The 7250-nt window shown below is 41.4% G+C and overlaps 1 long non-coding RNA gene across 1 annotated transcript; it reads left to right on the top strand.

The window, feature by feature from the left end:
* The first annotated feature begins 291 nt into the window (after window positions 1–291).
* On the top strand, window positions 292–6404 carry LOC114925108 (uncharacterized). Its single transcript, XR_011871888.1, has 4 exons — window positions 292–750; window positions 836–957; window positions 1072–1245; window positions 5882–6404. It is a non-coding gene; the product is annotated as an uncharacterized lncRNA (long non-coding RNA).
* Window positions 6405–7250: the final 846 nt, after the last annotated feature.

Raw genomic sequence — 7250 nt, 5'->3', positions numbered from 1 at the left:
CCTAATTCCCAAATTGGGAACCCTAATTCTAAAATCCCTAATGAAACCTAAACCGCTTCCCCCCCACCCCCCAGTAAACAAAAGAAAAAGAAACCACCCTCTCTAACACATGAACTTCAGCCAAACAGAAAGGGAAGAGAGGAGAGGGATCTGCGGGAGAAGGGGATGGGAGAGTGAGGGTGGCGCCGGCAAGCGTCACTGCCGCCGCGCCGTCAGGTCCTACAGAGAAGAGAGAGGGAGAGCTGAGGAAGGAGAAGAGAGAGAAGACCACACTACTACCTCGCCGCCGCTCACCGCGCCGTGTCGCGTCGCCGTCCAGCCGTGTCGAAGAAGAGGCGTCGTCGTTTTGAACCCGCGTCGCCGTTACTATCGATTGGGCCAACCGAGGGAGAGTGAGAGAGGAACGGGAGAGCCCACGGTGGAGAAAGGGGAGATGCCGCCACTGTACCAGTCGCCGTCGAGCCCGCCGAGCAGAAGCTTCCATGGCCGTCGCCGTTGAGCTCACAAGTGAGAGAGAAAGAGTTCGCAGGTGAGAGAGGAAGGTGTTGCGCCGCCGTTCGTTGCTGTTCAGCCACCGCCACGCCTTGTCGTCGCCGGAGTTACCACCGCCACATGCCACCGCCGCTTCTCACCGCCGAGGGGAAGCCTTGTCTACGTTGCTGCCTTGGTCGCCGGTGAGTTGTGCACCGCCACCAGAGTCAAAGACAGCGCCAGCCTTGTTCTGATTTCAATTCTCCTATTCTTGAAACTGTAACGCTTTAAACCTTGCTCTGTTTTTATCTTGTTCCTCTGTTCCTTCCTGGCTTAATTATAGGACTATGGATTACTGTTTTAGTCGTTGCTGGTTTACCGTTCGAAAAAGGCATAATTGATGCTGAGATCGTTGTTGTTCTTGCTCCGAGAGAACTGATGTCATTGTCATTGCTGTTGGTTCTGAATCCTATTACATTGATTCTGGTTTGCTCTTCTCCTTGGTTCTGACCTATTTGGCACGTTCTATTTTGTCACTTTTAATTGCCATGTTCTTGTTTTAATTCAATTCTGGTCTTTGAATTGTTGTGAATCTTCCAGAGCTATGTTTGTTTTTTATTCTTATCCAATTCGAATCCTTGTCTCGCTGAAACCATCGTCACTGCCATAAGAGATTGACAATGCTGCTGCTTCAGTTGCGTGCTTGCTGCTGCCATAAAAATTAAAAGAGAAGGGAGTTACCACGTTTAATCTATGTTAATTCAACTAATCGAGGTAGGGGTTTTTCTTAAAATTTAATTTACATTACAGAGTTGTGATAAATAGATATTGATGCAAAAAGATATATTTGTGTGATTATATTTGTCTTGTGGATGTGATGGTTTGTTGGACTGGATTATTGGGTGCTTGATTGCTTGAGTGCAGTACGGTGGTTGATAAGAAATAGATTTGGAAAGCTATTTACTTGATTATTATGAAAAGTGGTTTTTCTTGGTTTGAAGTTAAAGCGGTTTGATTTTGAGTCGGTCTGGTTTTATAAACAATTTAATACTTGAGCTGGTTTGATTTGAAAATACTTTGATACTGGAATTGGTTGAATTTTGGAAAGTGATTGAGAAAGGTTTGAGAAATGTTTGGATGGAACCCGAAAAGGGTGGCAGAATCCGAGTTTTAGAGGAGATGCTGCCGAAATTTTATAAGATTGGAAGTTTTGTTTGAAGTAACTGTTTAAAAAGACTTGGTTCTTAAACGTTAAATGTTTAAGATTGATTTTTTTAGAAAATAAAGAATTAAGTTTTGGTTTGAGATTATTGATTAACTCCGCCTATGTTACACTTGCGGTACATAGCCGGTCCCAAGCCCGGATAAAGGAGGAGGGTTGTGTTAGGTCTTCGGCAACCAACATAAAAATATAGCCGAACCCCCATGACATGAATCAAAGACATTATTGCGCTAAAGCTAGGTCGTTGCCCGGAAGCAACGCGCCGTATGGCTCGAGTACGGTGTCGAAGCAAGAGCCGCTGCATCGGTGCCCGGATGTAGTGTTAAATGAGCAAGGGTTCTCGCGTTTTCGTGAACGGACGAGGGTAAATAAGCTAGTTCACAAAGGAAAAGGTAAAGGTCGAAGCGACAGAAGGTTGAGATTTGGGACATGGAACATAGGCACTCTAACAGGAAAGTCCATGGAGGTGGTGGACACCATGACAAGGAGGAAGATTAACATTATGTGCCTACAAGAAACGAAATGGGTTGGTGCAAAGGCTAGGGAGTTGGATACTTCTGGTTTCAAACTTTGGTATACAGGAAAGGTGAAGAATAGGAATGGGGTTGGAATAATTGTGGATAAGCAGTGGAAGAAAGACGTAGTGGATGTCAAGAGGGTGGGAGATCGGATCATCTCTATCAAACTTGTGGTAGAGGGAGGTGCTTTCCATGTGATTAGCGCCTATGCACCGCAAGTGGGTTCGGACGAACAACACAAGATAAGGTTTTGGGAGGATCTAGAGAGTTTGGTTCAAGGCATACCTTTGGGAGATAAGATTTTCTTAGGAGGAGATTTAAATGGCCATGTTGGGAGAGAAGTGACTGGATATGGGAGTATTCACGGAGGCCATGGTTTCGGGGTGATCAATGCCGAGGGTAAAACTATTTTGGATTTTTCCTCAACTTTTGATCTTCTCATCGCAAATACATGTTTTAAAAAGAGAGACGAACATCTTATAACCTATAAGAGTGGCATGACAAGCTCTCAAATCGACTTCTTCTTGTTGAGGAGAGTCGACCGGAAATTTTGCATTAACTGTAAAATTATCCCGGGAGAGAGTTTGACAACACAACATAGGGTGCTCGTCCTGGATTTTCGCGTTGAGCAAAAGTTGAGGAAAAGACATCATACGAAGAACCCAAGGACGAGGTGGTGGCGGATGAAAGGGGAGGAACAAAGAAGCTTCCTAAGACGGGTAGGAGAAGAGGCAAAGTGGGATGGGAATGGAAGCGCGGAAGAGATGTGGAGGGAGATGGCAGAAGTTATTAGAAGAACAGCAAAAGAAAGTTTTGGTGAATCTAAAGGAATAGGACCAAGAGACAAGGAGTCCTGGTGGTGGAATGCGAGTATACAAGAAAAGATAAAGATAAAAAGGGAATGCTTTAAAGAGTGGTCTTTATGCCGCAATGCAGATAACTGGGAAAAATATAAGGCGGCTAAGAAAGAGACAAAAGTGGCTGTAAGTGAAGCAAGAACAAGAGCATATGAGGGTCTCTACCAGTCTTTGGACACGAAAGAAGGAGAAAAATGTATATATAGAATCGCAAAGAGTCGGGAAAGAAGAACGAGAGATTTGGATCAGGTTAAGTGCATAAAGGATAAGGATGGAGAGGTGTTGGCTCAAGAGGAGAAGATTAATGAAAGGTGGAAGAGCTACTTCTACGAGTTATTTAATGAGGGACAGAAGACTCTTCCGAGCCTTGGTCGATTATGCACAAGGGAAGAAGATCAAAACTTTAACTACTATCGAAGGATTCGAGACTTCGAGGTAAAAGAGGCTCTAAAGCAGATGAAAAATGGCAGGGCAGTAGGACCTGATAATATCCTGATTGAGGTTTGGAAGGGTCTTGGAGGAAAAGGCATCAACTGGTTAACCAAGCTTTTTAATGAGATTTTAAGGTCAAAGAAGATGCCTGATGAGTGGAGAAAGAGCACCTTGGTACCTATCTACAAGAATAAGGGGGATATACAAAGTTGCGGAAACTATAGAGGGATTAAGCTTATGAGTCATACTATGAAGTTATGGGAAAGGGTGATAGAACGGAGGTTGAGAAAAGAGACACAAGTAACAGAGAACCAATTTGGATTTATGCCAGGCAGATCTACCACTGAAGCGATATACCTATTAAGAAGGATGATGGAGAGGTATCGTAGTAATAAAAGGGATCTACACATGGTGTTTATTGATTTGGAAAAAGCGTATGATAGGGTACCAAGGGAGGTTTTATGGAAGGTTTTAGAAAAGAGGAGAGTAAGGATCGCATATATTCGGGCAATTAAAGACATGTATGAGGGGGCCACAACTAGTGTGAAGACTCAAGGTGGTGTGACAGAGGAATTCCCTATTGGTATAGGATTACACCAGGGATCATCCTTAAGTCCATACCTTTTCACATTAGTCTTGGAAGTACTCACAGAGCACATCCAAGAGCCCGTGCCATGGTGCATGCTTTTTGCCGATGATATCGTCCTTATGGGAGAGTCAAGGGAAGACCTAAATAAGAAGTTGGAGTTATGGAGAGAAGCTCTAGAAGTGTATGGTCTGCGCATAAGCCGTAGCAAGACGGAATATATGGAATGTAAGTTCAGTCTGAGAAGGGAAAACTCCAATATAGAGGTGAAGATTGGAGAAAACATCCTGCGAAAAGTTAAAAGTTTTAAGTATCTTGGGTGCATCATACAGGATAATGGAGAGATTGAACAGGATGTAAATCATAGGATCCAAGCAGGTTGGTCAAAATGGCGGAGTGCATCTGGTTTTATATGCGACAAAAAAGTGCCTTTAAAACTTAAAGGTAAATTCTATCGCACCGCTATAAGACCGGCTATGCTGTATGGTACGGAGTGTTGGGCGGCTAAAGGGGAGCATGAACATAAGTTGAGTGTGGCAGAGATGAAGATGTTGAGATGGATGAGTGGTCATACGCGATTGGATAAAATAAGGAATGAAAATATAAGGGAGAGAGTTGGAGTAGCACCCATTGTGGAAAAGATGGTTGAATCGCGTCTCAGGTGGTTTGGACATGTGGGAAGAAGACCGATAGAACATCCAGTCAGGAGGGTGGATGAGATGGAAGATGGACAAAAGGCGAAAGGCAGAGGAAGACCTAAGAAGACCATCCATGAGGTGGTCAAACGAGATCTACATGTAAACGGTCTCTCTGTAGACATGATACATGACAGAGCACAATGGCGTCGTTTGATTCATGTAGCCGACCCCACTTAGTGGGACAAGGCTTTGTTATTGTTGTTTGTTTGAGATTATTGATTAACGGAAAGAAGGATGATGATGATTGATTTGAAATATGATTTTTGAATGAATTTGGAAATGGGATATGGATTGACGAATGATGATGATATTGAGAATGGCTTAGAAATTGATGAATGATGAATGAATTACTTATGTGGCTTATGAATTTGAAATATCTGAGAAACGAGGTTCCCTGGATTGAGTGTCGTGGCTTGCCACCACGTGTACCAGGTTGAAAACTCGATACTCTGTTGACCCTACGACGTAAGTGTGACCGGGCACTATATAAATTCCCGGGAATGTTACCCCCATTGAGCAATATTGATTATTTGAGAAAAAACTATGCATAGACTCTTGGGGATGCACGTCGGGGGACAGTCTAAGGACAATTCAGACTTGTCGGGTTGGCTGGATAACCGACAGATGAGCCTCATCAGCCATAGGACAGGCATGCATCATATGCATTTGTATGCTTTGCTTGGGTTTGGACTTGTTTTGGTTTGCCTAATTGCTAAACTGTTCTTAACTGCTACTTGAACTATTTGCTGTAACTGCTTCCTACTTGTGCTTTCCTTGTCTGTCTTGCCTGTGTTTGTTCTGGCGTGTTACATTTGAGAATGGACCTTGGGTGCTGAATTAATGATTGTGTTGTTTGATTGCGTGGTTGGTTTTTGATTGAGATTTACTTATGAGAAAAGAAAGACTTTGGATTTCTGAAAATAGTAAACATTGTTTCTTTGAAAAGGTTTTGAACGATTAGCTATTGGATTTTAAAAGGATTCATAAGGCAACGATAATCACTGAATTTAAAAATAGTTTTCTTATTGAATATCTTCTTATGACAACTTTGAAACTCCGTGGTGAGACCGTGTGGTTAAGTTCTCACCCCCCTACAGCTTTACCTTTTCAGGAACCGGATGAAGCATTATGAAGAGTTATAATGCGTTTGGTTTATATGTTGTTGTATTAATTAGATTATTTTCTTCCCTCGCCTTTGTTATTATAAGTTTGTAAGAGGGATAGGGGTTGTATATTTTATATGTATATTATATTATGAGATATTATGTAAGGAGTATTGTATATGAATCTATGCCTGCTTGTATTTCCTTAAATTTAGTATTTATTTCCGGTTTTCAAAGAAATCAGCGACACGGTGTCGAGTCAGAGGCTCCTATTTTAATATTTAGTATATAGAGTAGTCATAATACTTCTTGCTATCAGAGTGGCGCAGCCGGAAGCGTGACATTCTGGTAGTGAGGGTGTTACATTATGGTATCAGAGCAGTCTTTCCTGTAGAGCCTGAGGAATGGACCGATTATGCTTCAATTGCATACTCTGTGTGTCTGTCATGTTATAGGTCTTGTCCGAATGACGAGAATTAGAGCTTTATGCACATGACTGTCTTTTGATTAACACTGTTAGCTTTCCATTGCATATCTGTTGATATTAAGTCTGACCAGCTTAATATTAATGGTTTACGTATACGGTAAAGTTAATGGGTTATCATGGACAAAGTTGAATTAATAAGCAATGTGGTTCACGGGTTCTGGGAGCGTTAGAAATTAATTTTTTGAAGTTAGTTCCGTTTTGATGTGTAATCTTGTTCATGTCGTGTAGCTTAGTACACCGTTCTCTCTTTTATTGGTTATGTTGGAATTCCTTGTTTTAGATTTTTCCTTTTAAGATATGATTCAACTCTGTTCCTAGCGATATTTATTCATTCCTATATATATATTTCTGCTTGATTATAATCCTGATTATTCACTTAAAATTATTTAGAACTTTTACCTTTGATGTTGCTCATATTTCTCTTCACGAATCACGAGTTCTTCTTTCGAGTTGGTTTGAACTTGTTTCGCATGACAATGGTCCTTAATTCTTTGAAAAACGTCAGATGTTATTCCTTGATTAGTTTACACCGAAGGTAGGTACTTTAATCATGCCACATGATGCGTGTGCTGCTTATCCTTCGATTTACCATCTTTTACACTCCTTGTTTCAATTCTTTTTGGAACCTGAGTTGATTATTTATCATTATCATTATTTATACATTTCTTCATAAATTTTGTATCCTTTTATTTGATCCTAAATCTGTTCTAGCGTAACACATAATTCTGAATACTTGAGTGATTTGGAACCGTGAGAGTTACGATTCGTAGCAAGCTAATTGTGTGATTTGGTTCCTCTACTTTGCCTTCTACAACTTATGCGTATTTTGCCCAGGTTACAATTTTTGATCCTGTTTTTCTCTAAATGAATAAAGTA

Source organism: Arachis hypogaea, chromosome 14 (genome assembly GCF_003086295.3).
Source record: "Arachis hypogaea cultivar Tifrunner chromosome 14, arahy.Tifrunner.gnm2.J5K5, whole genome shotgun sequence".
NCBI lineage: Eukaryota > Viridiplantae > Streptophyta > Magnoliopsida > Fabales > Fabaceae > Arachis > Arachis hypogaea.
This window is presented reverse-complemented; position numbering and strand designations above follow the sequence as displayed.